The sequence below is a fragment of the Scyliorhinus torazame genome, chromosome 12, assembly GCF_047496885.1.
Source record: "Scyliorhinus torazame isolate Kashiwa2021f chromosome 12, sScyTor2.1, whole genome shotgun sequence".
In the NCBI taxonomy this organism is placed as follows: Eukaryota; Metazoa; Chordata; class Chondrichthyes; order Carcharhiniformes; family Scyliorhinidae; genus Scyliorhinus; species Scyliorhinus torazame.
In genome coordinates, this window is record NC_092718.1 from 193049101 (window position 1) to 193074821 (window position 25721).

At 41.0% G+C, this 25721-nt stretch overlaps 1 long non-coding RNA gene across 9 annotated transcripts in view; it reads right to left on the bottom strand.

Annotated features, from left to right (window-relative positions):
- Positions 1–25721, bottom strand: part of LOC140386831 (uncharacterized) — a 43182-nt gene that overhangs the window by 10520 nt on the left and 6941 nt on the right. For 7 of the 9 annotated variants that reach the window (XR_011933681.1, XR_011933683.1, XR_011933684.1 and 4 more), the window contains exons 2-5: positions 19256–19313; positions 12952–13162; positions 12584–12717; positions 2963–3081 (exon numbers count right to left, since the gene is read on the bottom strand). This is a non-coding gene — a long non-coding RNA (uncharacterized lncRNA). Of the gene's footprint in view, positions 1–256; positions 399–2962; positions 3082–12583; positions 12718–12951; positions 13163–19255; positions 19314–25721 lie in introns of all 9 variants that reach the window. The other 2 variants (XR_011933688.1, XR_011933682.1) reach the window with 2 other exon arrangements.

The window sequence follows — 25721 nt, forward strand, 5'->3', positions numbered from 1 at the left end:
GAGCAGGCATCTTCACCTTTTCAGAATTTTACTTTGCTTCCCTGCTAAAGTATACATTTTGCTTTTGCTTCATTATGCTTTGCTCTGTGATGGTTGTTTTTCCTTTTTTTAATAAATTTAGAGTACCCAATTAATTTTCTTTCCAATTAAGGGGCAATTTAGTGTGGCCAATCCACCTACCCTGCACATCTTTGGGCTGTGGGGGCGAAATCTACGAAAACACAGGTGAATGTGCAAACGCCACACGGACAGTTACCCAGGGCCGGAATCGAATCTGGGACCTCAGCGCTGTGAGGCAGCCATGCTAACCACTGTGCCACCGCGCTGCCCTGCTGTGTGATGTTAAAATATTCAGAGCAGAATGTCCATGCACGTTGAGCGATGTAACTGATATCCTGCTGAGCGAGAAGTACAAAAGAGTTAATAGATATATGCCAGATAAATTTTCATGGTCAAATATGCAAAATGTTAAAGAAATGGCTAAAATAAATAACTGGATAAAAGGAAATGCTGGAATCCGAAATCAAAAAGAAAATGCTGGAAAATCTCAGCAGGTCTGGCAGCATCTGTAGCGAAAAAAAAGAGCTAACGTTTCAAGTCCAGGTGACCCTTTGTCAAAGCGGTTTGGCTTTGACAAAGGGTCATCTGGATTCGAAACGTTAGCTCTTTTCTCTCCCTACAGATGCTGCCAGACCTGCAGAGATTTTCCAGCATTTTCTCTTTGGTTGCTAAAATAAATACATCCCCATTAATTTAATGAAGTTCCACGAGACATTTTGAATATGATTTCTTAATGCAGCACGGTAGCATTGTGGATAGCACAATTGCTTCACAGCTCCAGGGTCCCAGGTTCGATTCCGGCTTGGGTCACTGTCTGTGCGGAGTCTGCACATCCTCCCCGTGTGTGCGTGGGTTTCCTCCGGGGGAGTTTCCTCCCACAGTCCAAAGATGTGCAGGTTAGGTGGATTGGCCATGATAAATTGCCCTTATTGTCCAAAATTGCCCTTAGTGTTGGGTGGGGTTGCTGGGTTTTGGGGATAGGGCGGAAGTGTTGACCTTGGGTAGGGTGCTCTTTCCAAGAGCCGGTGTAGACTCGACGGGCCGAATGGCCTCCTTCTGCACTGTAAATTCTATGATTAATGTTAATTTTCAGTGCTTGACGCTTACAACTTTTCTGGTGTTGTTTCAATCTTTCTAAATGTAATCTGATCCAGTTTATGTGGAATGGAAAGTGTGTAATGTTATGTGGGTTAAATACGTGGAGACAGTTACATTCATTCAATTCAATTATAGCAAAAATGAATATTGCTTCTTTAATATATAATATAGATCTACAGTGGCTTGCTTTTTAAAAAAAAAATCCTAATGATATATAGATTAATGTGAGAGAACTTAACTGAAAGGGATCATTGCCTATTTGGCTGAAGCTAGTCCATGATGTAAATTGGCAGACAAGGAGATGAACAGTCAATACAGATTAAAATTATGCTCTCCTTGTACACATTTGGATTTGCATTGATTGAATCACAAAGCCAGAAAGCTGTACTTAGCCAAAACAGACAGCGGGAGAATGGGAGATGGCATGGGGAGCTGGATGTATGCCATCTCTCTCCCAGGGTAAAATATTGGCACTGCTATGGATGATGTCCTCTCAGCCAAGTGAACAAAGTAGAACTCAAGCGCAAAGCCAGTCCTAGGAGCTGGGAGCTAACATAAATTCTCAACAAGGCAGCTTTACCTCCCAATTTATTTTTGTGTCGCTGCAAGTACAATATTTACCGAAACATTCTTCTGAATACATAATACACTGACACGAGTACAGAATCTTATCTGAGCAAAATAGAAGTGACAACTTCAGTCAGACTGTTCTGTCTTATCCTTCATTCATTTATTTTTATGTTAATAGCTTTTTTTTGCATCAATCAGCTTCCAACTCCAACAGATCGTGTGTCAAGCTCTGCCTAGTTTAGCTACATTAGAAAAAAAAATGGAAAATATACTGAATAATAGATTGGATTTTTAGCAGATGAGGCTTTACGTTTAATCTTTGCACGCCTCACCCCAGTCTGTGCTTTATCATGTCTTTACAGCCAACAGCTTGTTTATGAATAAAAAATGTGGCATGAAACCAAAGAGTGAGTTGTCTTTGTTTTGTCAAGTGTACCGAGACAAAATGCTTGCTCTCACAAGTCTTCACTTCTTACAAGCCTTCTGGGACCCCAGGGGCAGCTGGACCAATGCTACCTGCAGAACGGTTGCTATGGCAAGCATGCTTTACCCCATGACAAGTTAGGAATATTCATGAGCTGAAACTCTGCCGAATCATCTGCATGTCTGAGTTCTAATATGCAAATCAAGTGTTTTGACAGGCAGCCACTTTATTAACTCATTAAGCCCATCTTGTCCCTTTAAAGACGGCATAATTACAAATAAAGCCGTCACTCTTTGTTTACAAATGGTTTTCAGGTCGTGCTAAGGACCAGAGTGACCTGCTATCCGAGCCCAGTCGGTCGGGCGATGTGCTCCGAAGGGCTGCCCAATGTTTGGCACTGATAAGGAAAAGGTAGATAAACTGCTGAAATGGTCAGGTTGTACTGCTGTGCCTAACAGACATCCTACACCACACTTGATACCTACTGCACTCGTGCTGTTTTGACCTTCTATAATCCAGCATCTTTGACAGTCTGACACCATTTTTAGCATACATTTTGTTATTTGCTGGGTATGCTATACCTTATTAATCCAGAAGCCTTGTTTAATCATCTGGTTCACTTAATAGGCTGGTCTGGCACTCTGTGATAAAGCAGTTACTTTCAAGCTGACTGATTTCATTCATTGTTTATAGTGTCTCCTTCTCCCCAAGCTCCTTATACAGTGATTGGCTTGTGGGATTCTGTCAAACAGCATGATTATTTCTGTTGAAAGCAAGAACAATTACCAAAAAAAAAAGAAAAAAACTTACATACGAGTATTATTTATCCTCATTTGTTTTTTTCTTCTTCTTTTGTTTTCTACCTGCTCATCTTGCTCTTCTGTCTTCCAGTTGCGAGAATTGGCAAGGACTGCGGGTGACTGTATCTGCTGGTGCCAGTCAGTATGTAAAATGACAAAAGATAGTTTTTTTATGTTAAAAAAATTACCCAGTGCCTCAACTGAGAATTAATAAAATATATCATGTTTAGACATTGGATACACTGTCGCTTCTGCATTTGAACCTGTCTCCAACAAGATACTGAAGTAAATGGAGTGAAACCTCTCAACAATTAAGACCGCAATGCCATTTTTCCGTTCACAGGGGGACAGTCCCACATTGCTCTCTTAGCCAGGATTTTAAGGCAAATTGGCATTCTTGTCCCCCAGGCATGACCTCTCCCCTCACCCCCCTCCCACCCCATGTAAATATCAGGGGTAAGCCCAACCCCCACTCTGCCAGCTTGCCCTGCAGCCATTTAACAGCAATCAAGTGGCTTGACGCGAGACATCTACCCGAATATGGGGAGGAAGAGCCATCCCAGTGACCTGCCGGCCAATCTTAAGGGTGGCCAGCTCTCTGGTGCCAGCCGCGCCAGTAATAGTGGCGGCCACTGCTGGAACTGCACCCAGTGTCCAACAGCGATTGTCACTGGTGGCTGCCAGGCCCCGGGCGAGGGGAGTGGGGGCTCGCTGGTGAGGGGAATTGGGGGTCCGGCGGACAGGTTGAGGCAGGAGGCGATAGATGATGCAGAGGAAAGCATTGGGGAGCTGCTCCAATAGTCCCAGGAGGGGCTGGAAATAAGGTACCTTCCCCCTCCCACCGGTCCAAGCAGTGAAAGATGCGGGCCTTCACAATTGGAGTGGCCTCCACCAAACTAATGGCCATTTCAAAGTCTTCGACTGGCCCATGGGTGGGATAGTTGCAAGAAGTCTGCTGTAAAAATGTAACGGGGGTGAGGGTGATGGACAGACACCAGGAACAGCACCCGTGGAATTGCGACCAATTTTGGTAACCCAACCCCAGGACCTTAACATTCAGCCCCATGTGTTCAGTGACATGTTGAGAGAATATCCAATACTACAACTCAGCAACAACGGCTACTGAGAACACTTCTTTTTGTACCAGCAACCTCATATGTTTCTTCCTTAAGTTTCCCCTTTTAAATTACCTTGTACTCTCGCCTTTCACGAGAATGTCAGTGTAATTGCACATAAATGCAATGCATGTGTGATGGCCAATAGGTTAACATGGTTTATGTCTCACCGTTTCACACATTGTATTCAAGTCCTGTTCCACAAAGAGATTTTGTAAAGCAAAAGAGGGGAAATGTCCAGTGAATTTCAGCGCATCTGAGTTGCAATTGATTTGCGTCAATGAGTTCCTGACCTCAACAGTGCTACTGGGGAGGGGTGGGGGGGTGTAAATCAGAAAGCATGGGGCTGGATTCTCCAATTTCCAGGGGGGGGGGGGGGGGGAGTGTAAATCAGAAAGCATGGGCTGGATTCTCCAATTTCCAGGGGGGGGGGGGTGTAAATCAGAAAGCATGGGCTGGATTCTCCAATTTCCAGGGGGGGGGGGGGTAAATCAGAAAGCGTGGGCTGGATTCTCCAATTTCCAGGCTATGTCCGGAGGATCCGAGGCTTTTTACGTCAAAAAAATCGGCAGCGCCTCAGCACCAATCCTAGAGGATAGCATCCGCGCCACGTAAAGCGCCTGACCTCCACGACAAAATGGCCAGAGAATTGCCGGGTCCATGGCCATGCATGCGCATGGCGACGACCTGCACCTTACAACATGAAAGCCAGCCGTGCGCGGAACCAACCTGCCAAATAGTGCCCCCCTGGACACCCCCTCGCCACCCGCTGGCTACCCCCCACTAGTCCCCCCAGCCCTTGCCTACACGGTTACTTAGCAATTGTCTCAAGAAATGCATTAGCAACTGCGTTTAAGCAGACGATCTGTCTGTTTGTGCAGCTGGGTAACAAGGTGGGGTATAGAGATTGGTGGGGGGTGGGAAGGGGAGGAAGCTCCCCTTGTAGGGAGGGCAACAACTTTTTAAAATATGTGGCAGGGGAAACTTAACCTAATTATTTCACTCACTGGCTTTGCGAGACCTTATTATTTCCTAATGGATTGGCTCACAGTCCATTAATTAAACATTCTTCTTCCAATTTTTGCTGTTGTATAAGCATAAAATGCAGTAGGTGGATGCTTCTGAAGAAACTTCCAACATTAAAGTTAGTCACACATTCCCATATCTTAGTGGTTTCATCAGGTGTGTCAGATCAGCTTTCATTGGAACTAAGAGCCTCAGCAAGCATAACTGCTAAAGTGAGATCTTTTTCCGCGTGATTGTAGATAATCTGTGTAGGGTGCCAATGGGTGGGCACAAAGAATGTCTGATGTTCTTCAATTAATCCGCCTCTCCTCATAATGCACTAGATGGGGCAATTCCTATTGGAAACCCCACCAGTGTCAGTGATGCTACTGGAGACGTGAAGAAAGAATTCTAACAAATGCCTCGAAGACATATGTAGATTAAGTATCAACAGACAATAAATGAAGTCAAATATTGCAGACATTGGAGAAATCTACTAACCCTTTGAATTGGCACACATGGGACAATAATAACAGAAGAATTGAACTCATCGACTCCCAAATACGATAATTAATGTATCTTCTATTAAGAACTTCTAAAAGTAAGCCTTAGATCTGCACTAAATACTTGCTTTATATGGTTAGTTTGTTTTGTCTAGGGCACAATATTAACTTGCAAATTATTTTACGATTGAAATGTGTAGAAATAGTATACTTTAACATTTTAATGCATTTGCCATAATTGGTTTAAAATTTAAAATGTTACTATTGACGCTAACAATGCTTTCAGTTCATCTCAAGATTGTTTAATTTGAATGGCATATTTTTACTGCTTGCTACTCTCCTTTGGTATCCTAAAAAAAGTAATATTTGGCAGCTGTTGTCTATCAAATTCATGAATATGAGCTTGATTGCGGTAATGCCAGAAAACTGGCAGAAGCAACACACCTGAAATAAAGCTGCTTTAACACTTCACCTGATCTAAATAGTCAGTTAATCCTTAGAAATGCCAAACTTTTTGTGCAGTCAAGTGTAAGGTGCACAGAGGATAAGCAAGTGTTTCCATTATGCATGGGCACTTAATTTGCAAACCACAATTCACAGTATGGGTTTCTGTGCTGATAGAGTGCAGCATGGATACTGCGGTTAGTTTCCTCAGGTTTAAAGCAGCCAAACCAATGGGTCTTCAAAAATGTTCCTGGAACTGAATGTTGAGCCAGAAGGAGAAGAGTGCTTCTCCTGGCTCCACACTGAAGCTGTGTGCTTCTGCCAGCCATCAGGTCAGCAAATGAACAAAAAGACCAATTTTGCACAGTCCTCTTGCCCATCATTTTGGTCATGTTGCCATTGTTGGGTTTGTGCCTGTGATCAAATGGAAACCAAATTTCCAGGTTTGCGCCCAATGTTGTAACATGTAGGTGTGAGGGTAAAAGACCTCCCAGTGCTTCTGATGCCTGGTTAACCGTAGTTCACAAACAATGAGAAGCTGGAAATTAAAACGATTCACAACATGAGAAAAAAATGTATGGCCACAGCATTACTATAAGCACGGATATGGACATGATGACCACATACAAAAGTAAAATTAACTTTTTTATTGACATAGAAATATGAATGAATTGAAAGTTGCCAACTCGCTTCACCTTAATCCATTCTCTTCCAATATTTTATAAGAATGCCAAGAGCACCAGGATTGCAGCGGGTAGTAAAGGATCAGAGGAAAAGTCTTAACTGGTTCTGACAACACACTTCTGGCTTTAATAGAAATCAGACACTAGATTGTGTTGCTAATGAAGGTTGGAGAGAAGCCCAGACAAAAAAACTGCAATATTGATTATATATTCTATGATGCCTTCTACATCAATGTATCCATAAAAACCGATGGCGCACGAGTACTTCGCTATATTACAATAGTGACTACACTTCAATGAAGTGTACTTCATTGGTTGTCAAGTACTTTGAGACAGCCGGTGGTCGTGAAAAGCATTTTATAAATGCAAGTCTTTCTTTACATTCCAGCTTACAATATTTGATACAACCGTATTTGTACACTTCATGTATTTATATTATTTATTATTTGTTAATGGGGTATGAGTATCCTTTCATATTCCCCTCGTGAAGGTGGCAATGAGACATTTTCTTGAACCACTGCAGTCCATGAGGTGAAGGTACATCCACATTGTAGTCAGGGAAGGAGTTCCAGAATTTTGAAGCAACAATAATATAGCTTCCCGTTAGGATAGTGTGTGACTTGGAGGGGAACTTGCAGGTGGTGTTGTTCCCATGCATCTGCTGCCCTTCTAAGTGATGGAATTCATGGATTTGGAAAATATTGTCGAAGGAGCCTTATGAGTTGCTGCAGTGCATCCTGTCGATGGTACACATTGCTGCTACTGTGCATTACCTTCAGATGGAGTGAACATAGGGAATAGAAACCAGAGTAGGCCTTTGGGCCCACTTCACCATTCAAACAAGATCATGGTTGATCATCTTCTTCCAAGCAATTTTACCTTACTATCCCACATATCCCTTGTTGTCATTGGTATACAAATATCTATTGGTTTCTGCTTGCACATGTTCAATGATTGAGCTTCCACAGCCCTCTGGGGTAGAATTCTGCTCCTATATCTTATGAACGTATGAACCTAGAGGGCAGGCTCTGCTCTGGGCACATGAGTTCAAATCCTAACATGGCAGCTAGTTTGATGGAATTTGAAGTCAATACAAAACATACAATATGAAGCTAGTCTCAGTAATGGTAACTAGGGGCAGCATGGTGGCGCAGTTTATTAGCCCTACTGCCTCATGGCGCCGAGGTCCCAGGTTCGATCCCGGTTCTGGGTCACTGTCCGTGTGGAGTTCGCACATTCTCCCCGTGTTTGCGTGGGTCTCGCCCCCAGAACCCAAAAAGATGTGCAGGCTAGGTAGATTGGCCAAGCTAAATTGCCCCTTAATTGGAAAAAAATTAATTGGGTATTCTAAATTTTTTTTTTTAAAAGGATTGGGAAATTCACCAAGAAAAAACTTTGAGCTTCTGAGGAACATTCATACAAACAGTCCATGTCCTGACCATGCATACTCCAGGGTTATATGCACTAAAAGATGACAAAACTCAGCTTCTTCAATATATGTTGGAGTCTCTCAAGCAGTTAGCAATTGTCAGTCCTGCTAATGTCAGAGAAAAAAATCCCCCTGGTCCTATATGTTTCGGAGACTTAGACAACCTATAGCAGGCACCTCAAAGCACTTGAGAAATAAAATATCCTCCAAATCCAGTGACAAGAATGGCAGTCCAACAGCAGTGTCCTCTCCAATGCCAGTCTGGCCAGCATCAAGGTGCAAATCACTTAAAACCAGCTACACTGGATAGGGGCATGTTCATATGACATCAGACTCCCTGAAACAATTGCTCTTCTCGGAACTCGGTCACAGCAGAAGACTTCCAGGATGACAGCAGAAATGCTTGAGGATATCCTCAAAACATCCCTGAAGAGGTCAAAAATACCCACCATCCTCAAGGGAACCTCTAGCTTGTGACTGACCAAAATGGAGGGGGTTCAGTCAAGAAGGCACCAAACACGTTGAGAGACTTAATCGGCAATGTGTAGTGGGAAGTTCAAGGCGTCGGAGGGAGCACACAATGCTCAGAAAAACTCACCTACCCAACCTTTCAACCACCACCTGCCCCATATAGAATCCTTACAATGCAGAAGGATTGTATTCAGTCTATCAAGTCCGCACCAACCCTCCAAAAGAGCACCCTACCTTGGCTCCCTGCCCCGCCCTATCCCTGTAACCCCACCTAACCTTGCACATCTTTGGACACTAAGGAGCAATTTAGCATGGCCAATCCATCTAATGTGCACACCTTTGGACTGTGGGAGGTAACTAAGGCACCTAGAGGAAACCCACGCAGACACGGGGAGAATGTACAAACCCCACACATTCACCCAAGGTTGGAATTGAACCCGGGTTCCTGGTGCTGTGAGGCAGCAATGCTCACCACGCACAGTATGCTGATTGTGTATTGAACTTTTCGGCCATCTCAGAATCCATAGAGCCAGGCTGCAAGCAAGTCATCATTGATCCTGAGAGACTGCCTTAGAAGGAGGAGAAACAGCCTAATGTAATGAACTGGTTCTCCATCATGCTTATGGGATACTCTGATGTGGTATAGTTGATCTAGTTTATTGTGTGCATGTGTTTTCTATGCTGTGTGGTCCTTAGCCCACCCCCTGCTGCCTTGCATCAGTTATAAAATAGTCAGCAATAGCTACTGCATAGAATCTGGAAATAAATATTTCTCTTTACAATTCACTGTAGCAGTCCTGTGCCAAAACTTACATCTCTTGAACTAACTATCCACTCTGAATGGAACTGAACAACACAATTGTCCTTAATACATCCCACAGAGAAAAACAGCCTTTAACAAGTCCCTGAAAATTATTAGCAAGTCTTTTACAAGCATTCTTTTCTTTTCCCCACTCTCACAATGCCCTCAGATTTGAGGAAAAGCTGAAATTTTCAGTAATAGCAGAAAAAATTGTCATTTTTACCCTAGTTTCTGCATATCTTATATTTTATACAGAGTAAATAGCCCAGCCTTGATGTTTTCTATTGATAGAACAAAAAACTGTTGTCTGACATCCGCACCAAGATATAATGGGTAGTATTTTGAGTGTAGTTCTACATTTTACTAGGATTGTACTCTGTGGAATTACTTTATTTTGTTTGTTGATTTGGTGATGATGGGGGGGGGGTGATTTGGGGGGGGGGGGGCGGGGGGTGATGGGGGGGGGGGTTTATCACTAAGAAATTGGATTGAAAAATGCTGGAGAGAGAAAATTGTTTTGACAGTTTCATTAAGCAAGATTGTAAGTTAAAAGTTAACCTCTTTAGGTTAACCCATTGTACAAATCAAATTTAAAATTATTCTCTGGAATACAAGGATAAATTTCATTTCTCCAAGTGAGGACTTTGTAATTACTGGCACAGAAGCAAGTGATGTTAAGTAATAATTTAATTGAAACAGTGTAAATAAGCTTGATGTTAAATGGAACAAAAGCATTTTTCTGTTTAATGCTTAATGTTTATTCCATGTTTTGTGCTGCTTAAAATATTTGAAGAGCAACGCTTTAAAATTTAGCTAAAATCCCTTAATCAATGCTAATTAGCCCTAACTTGCATATGTTAATTAAGACTATTTACCAAAATTATAGGTATGAACATCCCCAGAGGGGTTCCTGTTCATTTAATTAGTCCCAATTAGCTCTAATTAACACGTGTAAATGAGATACTGTTGAACCTAAAATAAACATAGTGCTGCCTGCTGTATTCACATGCAATTTGACTTATTGTATATGTTTGTAGAGGGAAGAGGCAGTTGAAACCCTTTAATTAATGCAAATTGCTGTCAGTGCAGCGTTTTCATAGAAGTCATTCATTTCTGGAACTGTAGCAGAAATAAAATCTATTACAATGGACCTGGATATTCCAGCTGCAATTGCAGGGAACAATTTCTGATACTGCAGATTGGCAAGACTGCTACAAATAAATAAGCTGGTACATATCAGGATTGCTAGCAGATTATTAACATTAATTTGTGATTCGCATTTTATTTTTCTATAGTTTATTTCCCAAGATTATATTTTGGGGATAACTTAACACATATATATGCCATATAATAAATAGATTAATTTAGTTAATTCTGTGGACCAAAAAAAAATCATTTGTGTTAAAATCCCTTTGCATTTTTGTACTATTAATGTTATTTACTTAACATTTACAACAAAAGAAAAATTCAGCGAAAACAACTAAAGTGATAAAAATATATTCAGTTTAATTAAATTAAACCATTTGTTGCATTACATTTGTGTATTTCACATAAATATTAAGCACTGTTGGATGAATGGAACTTAAATGAAGCAAGTATTATTGTTCATTACCATCAATCATACATTTCTTGTATGGATATCAGTCACATTATTAAGATTTTTGTTCAACAAAACTCACAGGTAAATTAAGTTGAATATAATGCAGAATAGACCTGTAATTCAGAATTAGCAAATTACAGTGTACAAATAACAGCACAGTTCATCCCACTGCATTTTACAGCAGTCGGATTGGGATAGCCTAATTAAGTGGGTAAGTCAATTGCATGAACATCATGAAGGTTGAATCTATCTGAACTGTAAACACCACCACTTTGACCAATTTATGAAATTACATAATGCTTTACATACAAATCCAAGATGAAATTGTACATTCTGCTTACATTCAGTGACTATGCTACTCGCCCATTTATTGAAACAATTATGGGTAGAAATTTGTCTTTATGTTAAATGTGGCTGAGTGGTGCATTATCTTTGATTCCTGGGAGTTTCAACTCTCAAGCTCCCATTTACTCAATAGAATTTATGAGTATTTGAATGTATTAGAACAAACGCCAAGATTTTATGGGAACACGGCCACCATAATGGTGCTGAGCTACTTGTTGGGCTGGATCTTCAAATTGCGGTTGGCAAACAGATGCCCAGATAATTTCCAGGCCCCAGCGCCTTCCAGGAACATAATTTAATCAGACCCATGCCCATTCCCAACCTAACCAGCAATTGTAAATCCAGCCCTTTATCTCGAAGACTTTTTTAAAAAACTGTTAGAAACAAATCATTCATGCCTCAAAGAGGACATTACTTTTCTTTTTAAATTTAGAGTACCCAATTATTTTTTTCTCCAATTAAGGGGCAATTTAGCGTGGCCAATCCACCTAACCTGCACACCTTTGGGTTGTGGGGGTGAAACCCACGCAGACTTGGGGAGAATGTGCAAACCCCATACAGACAGTGACCCCGGGCCGGGATTTGAATCCGGGTCCTCAGCGCCGCAGTCCCAGTGCTAACCACTGCGCCACATGTCGCCCTGTTAAAGGAGACATTATATAGTGCCTTTCAAAACTTTAAGATATCCTAGTATAGAATACTTTTGAAGTATAGGCAATGTTATAGATGGGGAAACTTTGAAAAATACATAGTAAATTGAATTTAATAGAAAATCTTAAAAACTTGGTGCATGTGTGTGGCATCTTGAAAATATTTACTATTTTACACTCTAGGTATTAAGAAGTAAATGTTCGTGGAAGTAATTCTGTGCTAGAATGGAAAAGGAATAATCACATTTTTTCATTTGTACTTTTTCCAAAGTATTATGCCATCATATCAGCATGAGAATAGGGCACAAAAGAAAGAAATAATCACAATTAATTTTTCAGCTTACAACTTGACCTTGTATATTGCACGTCCTACATTGATTTCTGCCTCGTATTACTAAATAGCTACCACATGAGGGTTAGCATTCGACACAAATATTCTTATCTTGAAGCCTATCTTCACTCACACACTTCATAAAATATGACCACCATCGTTAAAGATCTAAATTCGATTCCGGGGACATCTGAAAAAAAATCTGGCAGAGTAAATTATGCACTGGTCACTAGGATGGTGTCTAACTGCTTACTGTTGCAGTTGCTGTGGCAAGGATAGTTGCACTAGCAGAAATCAAATTCTTCTGTCACTTATGAACGCCATTTTGATGCATCACAATCTTTAAATGTATCTGATGCTCAGCTTTTCCTTTCGAATGGTTTTGTCCTGTGGATAATTAAAATGCAATTACCCCATGATAATAGTAGGTCAAATAGCAGCAGGATCAGAATATTTCAACATTCCTGTTAGTTATAAATTGATCCGGTATACACAATTGTTCGTATTTAAATGTTAATATATGGAATTATGTAAGACTACTCTTCAGTTCTGTCTTGCAATGTAAAAACAATTGATATCAAGATACGTAACTGATGGTTTGATATGAATGTATCACATTACCTACATGATGCTTGTGATAAGTACAGCGGCTTCCCATCGAAATTGTGTTTTCCTGCTCTCCTTTCCGCTCAGACTTTGTCTCAGTTTCCTCAATGTATCACAGGTTTATAAAAATTTGTTTCATATCATCATCTGCAACTTGCCATTTCTTCTGCTGTTCTGATTCCAGTTTTGGACAGGCACTGCCTAATGTTTGGTGCGCAATGCAAGGCTGGGAATTTAACACAAGATACATTTAAATTGGCCCCTGAGCAAGTTCAACAACAAAATCTTTGTTATTATCCCAGAACTCAGAGAGGAATTTTTGGCTGATGTGGAAAGATGAGTAAACTGAGAGCTCTTGCTCACACAAAAATTTCGAATCAATAATGAGGCTATGCATAATAGTCTAATCCTTCCTTAGTTTCAGCCTGTAGTGCAGCCATAAATACTCAAACATATAAATTAAAATGCATAAGAATTGAAATTAAACCATTCAGCCGACATCCAACTTAAACATGAACATTATTTATATTCAGTTTGCACCTAGTTTTGAACTATGTCCTTTCCCAGTAACATATCAATTAGTTCAATACTGATATAAAAGTTTTACATCATGATTTCTAGCCGTACCGGGGTGGCACGGTGGCACAGTGGTTAGCACTGCTGCCTCACAGCACCGAGGACCCGGGTTCGATCCCGGCCCTGGGTCACAGTCCGTGTGCAGTTTGCACATTCTCCCCGTGTCTGTGTGGGTCTCACCCCCACGACACAAAGATGTGCAGGACAGGTGGATTGACCACGCTAAATTTCCACTTAATTAGAAAAAAAATTAATTGGGTATTTTAAATTTAAAAAAATGATTTCTAGCCGTGTCAAGTCACCATCTTTTCCCAGGGAAAAGGTCATGCTAAACTTGTTTCCCAATAGACTATTTCTTAGAAGTCAAAGTTTCTATACATGCTAGGCAGTTAACAACCAGAGCTTCACCCCAGAGCAGTGTCCGCTGTGGCTCTGTTGGTAGCACTCTTGCCTCTGAATCAAAGGGTTCTTGATTCAAGTCAGAGTGTCGGACTTGAGCACAAAATTCAATGCAGACTGAGTGAGTGCTGCAGGTTAAACCTTTTGGGTGACACTTTAACAAAGGTTGTCTCTGTTTTCTCAGGTTGATGAAAAAGATCCCATGGCGCTAGTTTGGAGAATTTGTTTGTTACAAATAAAACAGATTATCTGGTCATTATCACATTGTCACATTAATTCACTGCCACTTCCCTTCCAGGAATGCCTACCCTGAAGAAGTACTGCTCTTCTCTCCGACAGGACTTCGGTTGCACCATTTAAATTTGCTTTGTCTTTCTATCCACGACCACTTTGTTAATCTCCACCTATCACTGGCCCTCTACCCAGCCTCATTGCTCCACGCTACACACACAACCTGCCCCACAACAGTATAAATCTGACCCTATTTCCAGTTCTCTCTAGCTTTGACAAATGAGTCATCCAGACTCAAAATGTTAGCTCCCTTCTCTCTCCACAGATGCTGTCAGATCTGCTGCGATTGTCCAGTATTTTCTGTTTTTGTATCATATTACTGCTGGTCGGGGTGTGCTGTGGATAAATTGCAATGATGGCTACATTTCAAATGCACCTCATTGGCTCTTAAGCATTTTGAGATATCTGGTGGACATGAAAGACACTATTTCTGGTGGACATGAAAGACACTATATAAATGCAATGCTTTATTGTTTCTCCACATAGAATATGCAAATAGTCTTTGAATAATTATGCATGCAGGTCACATCAGGAACTGCAGAGGGCAATTGTGCTCGGTGTTGCCTAAACAAGCCATATCTTTTCTGGTTGACGGTGTCACAGCAGCAAAGTCTCACAGCAAACTATATTTAATTGATAACAGAGCAGATGAACAGGAATTGAAGAAATAGCATGTGAAATGGATATATGCAAATAAAACTGCTTTTGGAAGCAGAGTCTTTAATTAAACAGTAAAAAAAATGAAAATGTTAATGCACATTTGTAATTGAAGGAAACATGTCTCAGAGATGATGATAATTGGTTGAGTAAGCAATTAACTGATATGCAAATATGTGGGACTCGCTATAATACAATACTCCACAATAACACAACACAACACAATGCTCATGGCAGCCCCTGACCTCCACCATTTCACTGATGAAAACAAATATTAGATGCTTTTACATTTAAAATTTATTATGGAGAGCAAATGGTGATACTTTATTTAGGTGTATAAATTGCCCAACATAACCACAGTATCAAAACTAACCACAACAAACCCCATAATGAATACCTTCCGGTTAAATACAGCTCTCCCCAATGGAAATGGAAATGTTTTCATGTCTTACCACCAGATTTGTTTCCACCTGGCACCGGAAGGAAGACCACCAGGTGGAAATGTAAATCAGTCATGGGTGGTGTGGCATTACTCTCCTGAAACTTTTCCTTCAGCTTATAAGATGCTTTTAAATGTTTATCAGCAAAAGGATGGCTGTATTCAACAAGAGGATGCCTCATTACTGGCCTTTATGACAAAATTCACAGTGCACTGTAAATGAATGACAGTAAAAAAAGAAAAAAGATGTACATTTATATAACCGTGGTTTGGGGACGTCCCAAAATGTTTTGCAGCAATTAAGTACTTTTAAAATGTGGTCACTGGTGTAATGCAGGAAATGCCAATTTACTCACAGTAAGCTCCCGCAGACAGCAATGCGATAATTAACATTTAAGCTGTTTTAGTTAAGTTTATTGAGGGATAAATATTGGCCAGGACCTGGGGATGACTGTCCTGTTGTTCTTTGAATTGGCGCCTTCAGATACTTTATGACAACCAGTAAATTATATGAAGTGAAGGGATTGGACTCACTACTAGCTATTGTATCTAGCAAGGAGATAATTTTAATCAGTATGGTGTTGATTTGGCTCAACTTAGGTCATTGGCTATCAAAATACTGGTCAGCAGAAAGATTTCTTCTGCGCACAGCGTAGAACAAAATGATAAAATAGTTTAATTTTCTGCTGTTCTGGCTGAGATCAGCTATTACGTCAGAGACCAGGGATTGTAAACTGTAATCTTCCTGGCCTGTGTAACTTGGTTCCAAAGTAAAACATGCACTGACAAACTGAGCTAATGGGGGAGGCTGTCTGTCATTTTTGTATGAAGTTGTGGACTAAAGAATAAAGTTGGAAGAAGGGACTCCATGTATCTGCAAGGAAAAATGCAGAGTACTGGTTTCTGATGGAGACTGTTCGAACTGTCTTTCACACTGAGAGGGTGACAGTAATAGAGGCTCCACTTGAGAATATTAAGCGGGAAGATAAAAATAATGGATGTCATAGACATCTACAAACAGAGATGGAATATTTGCCTTAAGGGATAATTAACCAAAAGTAATCCCAAAATCTAGTAATTCCCAATAATTTCAAAGATTTTCTGAATCACACAATAACAAGGTGCATGTTTATACACATTGGGAATGAAGATATGTGGAATGCCTAATATGCACGTCATTCAATCTATACCTATAGTCTATTTGGCTATGTGTCTCTGTTACATTATATGGGATTGATATTTTAAAAAACCACACCAGATCCAATGGGCAGAACCAGAGCAATTAGGACAGTTTGAATTCAGACATTGGACTGTTTAAATCTGTAATGACGCTAAAATATGGGCTTACAGAAGATAGTGATATCATTCTCACTGATAACTTGTGCATTCCTATGCTTCAATGTTAACATTGTTGTAGTCAAGATGCTGATTTCATTATATGCCATTGTACTATAGCATGGACCAATAAGATATGGATTTATGCCCACGGTTCTCCCCATCAAAAAATCAAGAAGTGCCAAATAGAAGAAAGTGATTTCAATGAGAAAGAAAAATTGAAGGATGATTTATCCCAGCCTGTGTTTTGCACCTTCTAGCTATCTACATTAGCCTATTACAGGGAAGCTTTCAGCCAATGAATCAGAGCAGGGTACCTGAAGTTCTTCCTTACTCAGCTGAAATTTTGAGTGGCATAAAAGAGAGGGTAACCAGAAAAGAATTTAAAAATGTAACACAAAAAATAGAAAATAAGCAATGAATGTGTCAACCCCATCTCCTTTGATGTGTGAAATATTCAATGTGTCTCAGGGTTATCTTTCTAGCTGAATATGTATATCAAAACACATGTCATTCACAAATTCACTAGTGTACTGCAGCCTTCAGGAAAAGTTCTTGTTCTTTGCACTGTTGAAAAGAGCATGAATTGTATCATTGCTTCAAATACAGAGTGGACACACATAAGCATCATCTAAATATAGATACAGCCATTACTTTGGAGGTCAGCTGCAAAGGCTTCATAAATTAACTCATATAACTCTTCCACCACTACATTCCCCCTCTAGGTCCAATATTGGTTCACTATGAAATTCAATGCGTTATACTGACTGCTAAATAGTTAGATCACTGTAAACATTGCAAAAGAAAAAGGTTCAAATAAAATACAAAGCAACAGGAGCACAACTTCAGGCGTCATTCCGTGCTTGTAATGTTCTGTCTTGTAATTTATTCCCATCAAAAAACATGAATGCTCTCCGGAAATTGTTTAAACTTGGACAAGCTTAAGGATTTTGAAAAGATTAAAAGATTTAACCTTAGTAACTAGTGAATCTTCTAATATGTATTAAGTTCGAGACTTCTGACTTGTTCAATCAGTGATCAACAACACTTGCAGTTATGGTATGCCTGTAAGATCCCAAGGTATTTCACAGGAGCATTATCAAACAATATTTGACATCAAGCAACGTAAGGGAATATGAGCAAAAATTAGTTTCTTTAAGTCATTAATGCAATGGAGAAATGTAATTAACATCTTTGGATTCACACAAATATGTCAATGTTATGGTATTTATACCTGTGGTGCATATACTTACTCACTTACTAACATGAGGCACTTTAAACCAGCTTACTAGATGTGAAGTATGATAACACGGTTTGGAAAGGGATGAGAAGGCATGATATTGATCCAAGTGTTTTTGTGAACCTCCTGTAACATTGTTTGTGCTAAGTCAAATGATGTGCTGTTTCATAACAGTATGTTCAGCAATAACCTTCCCTCCTGCTCGTGGCAGAATGAGAGGTACCCCTTTGAATGGAAAAATAGTTCTTTCCTTGCAGGATACTGCGAGGCCTGGATAGAGTGGATGTGGAGAGGATGTTTCCATGTGTAGGAAAAATTAGAACCAGAGGGCACAATCTCAGGCGAAAGGGACGATCCTTTAAAACAGAGATGAGGAGGAATTTCTTCAGCCAGAGGGTGGTGAATCTTTGGAACTCTGCCGCAGAAGGCTGTGGAGGCCAAATCGCTAAGTGTCTTTAAGTCAGAGATGGACAGGTTCTTCATTAATAAGGGGATCAGGGGTTATGGGGAGAAGGCAGGAGAATGGGGCTGAGAAAAATATCAGCCATGATTGAATGGCGGAGCAGACTCGATGGGCCGAGTGGCCTAATTCTGTTCCTATGTCTTATGGTCTCTTTCCACCTTTCAATTGGTGTTTTCCTCGTCCCCCCCCCTGTCCCCCCCACCCCACCACAGAAGGGTTGCAGCCCCCATTCTGAGAACAAAATATATCTCCATCTCTCTTTTACCCTCCCAACCCCTGCTCCAATGAACAAAATCCTATTCATTTTTTTATTCAACCAAACAGGATAGACAGCATAAATGCATATTTTTTCTTTGAATTCTGTATTCTATTTGTGTTTTCTATATGTTCCTCATTCTCTACCACTACAGTTTCTGGAATGTTTCCTTCCTCTTTCTCCAGAGGTACCTGTTTCGCTGCCTATGTACAATTTTGTAATATTTTCTCGCTTTGCCATCTGTCTGCGTCTCTCATGCTCTGCAGATTCTAAATATTTTTATTCACTTCCTTGTTATGTCACTACCTGATGATTTTGTGATGTTTCTCTGATCTTTCTATAAGTGTGTGTCTCTAACTTCTATTCTATAGTTTTGAAAGGATTTTTTCTTTCTCCTCTCTGCTTCCCTCTTTCTGTGTTTAGAGTGATAATTTTCTCCCGGGATGGCACTTTTTATTCCATTCTGTTTGATTTCAATATTTCCGATATCTTTTACTCTCTAGTTTCTTTGCTGTTCTTTATTTCCTGCCATTTTTTGTACCCAGTCCTTTAACTCTCCTGATCCTTTCACCTTTCTACTCCCTCTAAGACTTTTTCAATTGTTCCAGGCTCTCGAATTAAAAACAAGAGGAGAATTTCCACCCCCTGCTATTTTTTACTCACCAGAAGCGTGTATTTTCAGTCAGCTGCTTTCATATTTCTGCCTCCTCCCAATCTTCTCCTGAAATAAAGTTCAGAGTATATTCATTAGAGACAGACCTCTGTACATTGGCAGATTAGGGTTGTTTTAAAATAGTGGTTCTTGGAACAGCCTCCCAACTTTTCAATGAAGATTGAACTGCACCAACAAGATCTCATGTTTTTCCTAGATTCATTTTTGTTCTACAGAATAGGTTCTCTCACTTTCTCCTTCACATATTTCTATCAGACCTCCTTTACTTGTGCTTCTGTGCACATTTATTTTCATTTTTCCTCTCTGTGCTTCTTTTCTCTCTTCTCTTATTCATTATTATTCCTCCCCAGAAAACAAGCCAAGCAATAATACTCCCAGTCAATGGACCATTGGATATTTAGTCCAGTGACCACAGTAATGGTCACTGAGTAATGACCACAGAGACCAGGAAAGAGCATCAGTTGGTGACTCCTGGGAATTACAATCTTAAAGATCAGAAGCTGACTCATGCAATATACACCTTGCTTTCCTTCAGACATTTTAATTTGTTCCAAGCATTCAGCTATCCAGGTGAGGATTGTGAAGTAATGGTCGGGGGTGTACCCCGAGTCCCAAATGTGCAGTGTTTTTTTGGGAGGTGTGCTTTTTGAATTCATTCATGGACCTCGCTGGCTGTGCCAGCAATCACTGCCCATCCCTAATTGCCCCTTGGCCTGAGAGGCTTGCTAGGCAATTTCAGAGGACAGTTAAGAGTCAATCACATCACTGTGGGTCTGGAGTCATGTGTAGGCCAGACCAGATAAGGATGGCAGATTTCCTTCTCTAAAGGACATAAGTGAACCGTATGGTTTTTTACAACAATGGTTTCATAGTCATCATTAGACTTTTAATTCAAACCCGTGTCTCAAGAGCGTTACTTTCAGTCTTTGGCTTACTAGTCCAATGACAATACCACTATGCCACCACCTCCCCCTTATGATGATTATAAAAGTAGAAGGGAGTTTTGCGGAGGAACTTAAATAGTTACATTTGTAATCTGGTTCTGTATTTTTGATATGTTATGTGAGGAATTGTATTTGGAAGTCGACGTAAAACTATCTCCTGTCAGAAAGTTTTTTTTTACTGATTTGGTGGTGGGTGGAGGAGGGCAGGGAAGCTGTTGTGGGGTGAAAATTGAACGAAGAGGCAGTGGCATTGTATAAAGGTGAGCAAGAAACAAAACATGAACAATTAAAAAGGAGAAAAACACAGATTTAAATATTTCATTCGTTTCTGTTAGCCATAAGGTATGTTATTGTAAAAGTAAATGTAAGATTCATAATGAAGACTCCAGAGAGCTAAAGTGGCTGTTCCCCACATATTATTAGCATTTATGATGGACTCGTCAGTCTCCCTGTACCGAGTGTCCCTCTGGCTTTTGGGGAACTGTGCGATTTGCCGAGTCCTCCTGTGGTACTGTTTACCCTCGCAGCTATTGGGTATTTTTAGGTTTGTAGAGATCATCCTGAGATGCGAGTGAACTCTTCTGTCACTGCCTCTGTGGGGCTGCCCCACAGTACGTACCCGAAGCAGCGCCTGAGTCTTTGCGTTGTGAGCAGTAGAAACCCTTCGAAGGCGCTGACTAACACTAAGGCGGGCATTGGAATTAGGCCTAGTTTCTGGGCTGCTTCAAAAGCGAGCACTCAGTGCTCAATAAGAACACTCAGTGACTAGCATTCGGTGCGAATGGAGTGATTAACTCAAACCTTTGGTTTTAACTGCACTGGCTCAGTTACCAGCAATTCCGTGAGCTGTATGAAGGCAGGTGTTAGATAACGGAACACTTCTCGGCACTGGACAGGACCAGCGAGTGGGACTGCGTTATTCAGCCCTCATTTTCCGTCAGAATTGGAAATTCACCCTTGACTGTACTTAACAGCCACTTGCATTCCAACTAAGCTTGACAATGCGGCCATGCTGTTACCGCCTAACGTCCGGAATCGTCATAGCTTGAGTTCATGCGTTTTTAAAAAAAGCAAATGTAAAGTTAACAATCTGATATTTCGGAGCAGATACCTGGCTCCGTGTTAGAATTCGTGCCTGTGACCGAGGTGTCATTACCACTGCGCGACGAGGTGCTGTAGCAACGTGAGTCAGCCTGCATGGTTATCACGGGCGATGCAGAGCACAGCCCGGGAGCTAATGGCTGAATAATAACACGCTCAAAGAATTAAATCATTGTAATGATATCCAAAGTAAAGATGACTCCGTTGTGGAAAATGATATTTGCAAAATTCACACTTTACTCCCAATAATTAAATGCTGCATAAAGATATTTCTACCAAAATATAAAGACTTATTGTAGCAAGCTTGGAAATTAGGTGTTTATTGTTATTCGAAATTATCTTTTCAGTGATTTCAGAACTTTAGGTTGTGGGAATATTGCGCTGTTTCTGTTATCAATTTTTATACAGGGCTGTACATCGATTCTGTTTATTTGTTTTAATTTCCATTTCTTCTCTCCTGGTCCTCCCTATTTACATTATATTAATATTCGTCCTCGTGCAGATTCTTTCATAAGGCGTTTTGATTTGTTTCTGTCGTTTGTGAGTTATTCGTTTGGTAAATAATAGACAAGGAAGGTGAATAAATTAGGACCCTCTCTTTCCTAAAATAAAAGTCTGTGTGTCAACACTACTAGTCATAAATCGCCCAACACATCAAAGACGGTGCACCTTTAACAGACTGTTACCAAGGCCAGATTCGAGGCAAAGGCCAGATAAAGGTTAAACTGACGCCTGACACCGCCACCCCGAAGTTTGGAATGTCACTTGCTCCACCTCAACACTCTTTCCCTCAACTTGACACTCATTCAAGGCTGGCCAAGTGGCCACAGATCGGCCCTGCAGTTCTCTCCTGTTACCTCGTCATGCAACATTTAGACCAGGCCCTCCAGTCAAGGTGCGAACTACGACCCACCCACAATCCACTCAACAGCCTTTTATTTACAACCCGCACTGAAGAGTTGTCTGCAAAACAACCAGTCGCACACACGACGCAGTTTATTGCTGGGCGGTGAGAATCAGCAAGTCCTTTTAACTGCACAAATATGATCGCTGTAAATAACTTTTGCAATTAAAGAGACAAAACGACACATGCATTTAAGGCCGACATAGATATAAACAGCTCTATTAAGTATCCTTAAAAAAACAATCACGCTGGCTTCAATACTTCTGCACACTTGTGTTGCAGAGGAAAGGCTGCAGAAGTCCCTCTTCAAATTAATTTAAGATGAATAGTGTCGTTTCATTCCTGGTTATTTTGTTTAAGGCGGCAATATGTGAAGTTAGACAACGTCGTGATGCTATAATAGTTAAATGCTATTTTACGCGGTGTGTTTCCTAGTCGGTGCCAACCCTGGAAAATAGGCAGAATTCATTTTACTACAGCACAAAAAAAACATTCGCTAGGCAGATGCGCTATTTTAGGAGGTTGCAGATTAGACTTCAAGAGGTTTAATACAATCTTTTAGGACAACCATCGCAAATGTCCTGCCTATTTGTATGCAATCATTCAGGTGTGCAGTAAATTCAAATTACCCCTACAGCTCCTTATTTTACACGTATGAAATATGAGATGGAAGCCTTAACAGTTGCAGAACCATTTGTGCGCCTGTAACATTTGGGACACAAATGACAACAGGAGCATGAAATATTGCCGCTGTCTGAAGTTTCCTTGCAGAGGAACCTTCCCGGCAGCAGCTCAGCTGAGAGAGTGAGCCGCTGTGTGTGTCAGTTGTTGAGTTGCACATGAGTTTTCACTAATCAAATTGAACAGCATTAAACTTGCTCTGACCAACGTGGGCACATGGCTGGAAGGTGCCCACTCCATGGAGTCGCCATTTTATTTCATTCCTATGCTGGAGTTAATGCATTGTTTTGGGGCCAATTTTCCTGCAAACTGAGTATTTTTTTGTTAAGGTGTATTAATGGTCTGATCTGCAGACATTCCTTGCGATAGTTGTCATTGCTTTGTGCTGATAGTTGATCGGTAGACTACCCCTACAGTACAGGTGCTTAAACAAGCATTGTGTTGGACTGCAGTCCCGTGTTGCCTCTTGAACGTATGGACACAGTGTCAGGTCTTTACATATATCTATATATATATATAAAGGCCGTGATCTTGAATTGTAATTTGCATGAATACAATGGGTTTTGGAAAAAGGATAAATTTTGATAACATAATCAGACCATAAGCCAAGGCGAAATCCAGGAGGTATTGGGAAATTATTTTATCAGCGCCTACTCTTCTGTCAAACTGCCCTTTCTTACCCAGTGTCCCCTCTCTTGTTTTTTAGTAACCCATTCTTTTGCCCTAGGACCAGCACTTTCAAATGCAGTCAGAAAGCCCATCATCAGTCACTGATTTTGTCCAGGAGAGAGTAATTTCCAACTTAAATCCCTCAGAGCCTCCCATCCGTTCTAAATCCCATATCACCACTCCTTCCACACACACACACACACACAGCTGACACGCAGCAAGCCAAAGCAGTCGGGTTTTGCTTATGCATTAGCAATTTATTATGTCTGTCTGTCACGTCGCTAACATAAAACCGTAAAATATAAATAAAATATCTCTCCCCCAGCACCAGTTCTCAGCGAGAGAAAAAACCCCAGCTCTATCTCTCCCCACCCCCGCCCCGATGTAGAAGAAATGAAATAAAAGCTGTGGCTCCGCCAGTGCCTGTTTTCCTATCGCTGGAGCTGCGGTGGCCACAAACACACACACACACACACACATTCAGACAATGAAGATGGATGAGCTGGGATTGGGATCAGACTCTTCGGGGATTCCGTTCTCCTCTCCAATATACTCCCCCCCCCCCCCCCCCCCGCTCTCTCTCTCGCATTCTCCTCACTCACTCTCTCCGTGTAAAGCCATTGATAAGCTACTAAAAGCCATTTGTATTTCTGCGGCCGCCGTTATTCCCAAGCCTGCGGTGGTGCGGCGCTCAGGCTGATTGCAATTTATCAGGCGCTCGCATCAGTTTGTAGCATGTGTTCTTTTCCCTCCTCGACACTGCACTGATAGTATCGTCAGCGACGACGGAATCAGTCTGCGAAGCTCAATATCGGGTGGACAATTTGCCTCTTGCCCCGTTATGTTTTCCGAAAACATGCATTTTAAGCGCGTCAGTTCTATCTGTTGGCCGCGATGATTAATTGGAGCATTTACTAAAACGTCGTGGAGAGTAGCATGAGGATCCTGGGGGTGAAATGAAGTTGATCGAAAAGTTTTTATTTCCCCCGCTTACAGTTTGGCGCTGGACCTGGACTTAAATGAGGGGAGCAAAACAAAAACAAAAAGAAATGGCATTGTACATGATTGAGTTTGGAGCGAAACTAGCAGCTGTCCCAATGACATGACTACAGGAGGATCTATAGACTTCATCGAATTTCTAACCCAGGCTGTCAGTGAGATTTTTGGTCGGGGGAAATGTTTCGCTGTTTTTGGTCAATACCTCGACCCGACTGGCAGATGTTGTGATTTCTACCATTCCTATCCTGAGCAGAGAGGAGTTGCTGGGGCCTCGCCGAGTCGCAGGAACTCGGGGAAAAGTTCCTCCTGGAAGCCCGAACACAAAATGCACGCGAAAAAAATACAATTAATGTGTGGCACGAAATTCCAATAATGCTGGTTCTACAATGACCCATGTAATGTTTAAGTTATGCACGTTAATTGTTTTTTAAAAAAACAATACAGTAAGCAGCAGCAATTCCTTACTAACATGCTGTGAATTTCAAACACACACAATAGTTCTGCGAACAACATATGGTCGTCTACATGAAGGTTCAATATCCTCAGAGATAGTTAACTTAACTCAAACTTCTTTCCAAGTTGCTTAGCTATATAGAGCGCTGTTGCACGATTTATTTATATGTTTATGACTCTAACCCCCCCCCCCCCCCACCCCCTCCATTGCTCACCATTTTACTTGGTCAAGTTAAAACGTATTGCTAACCAGCCCCCGCTCTCTCTCACCACCCCCCCCTCCCTGCCCCCACCCCACTGACCCCACCACTCTCATCCAACCCAGCCGAGAAAAAGATTGTTTTTAGATCAATCAGAAGTATCACTGCCGGTACATGTTTGCTGTCTATGCTTTTGGGAACCAAACTCTATAGCCCAACGACTGTGCAATTTCACTGTTGATATATTAGCATAAGCAAGAATATTGTTAAAATCATACACTGCTGCGCCCTACTGCAATTTCTGGATTTAACATTGATAATTGCAGCTTCTTTGGTTTGGGAAAAGTTGATTGATTTGCACATTAATTTTCCATTTATACCTGGAAGGACCACATTTCTATTTAAACCTATTATCTGATCGACCTTCGCAAGCTAAAATTGCAATTTTACATGCAAGATTCTAAATAATGAACGGTTTGTATTCTATATACCGTTAGAATTGTTT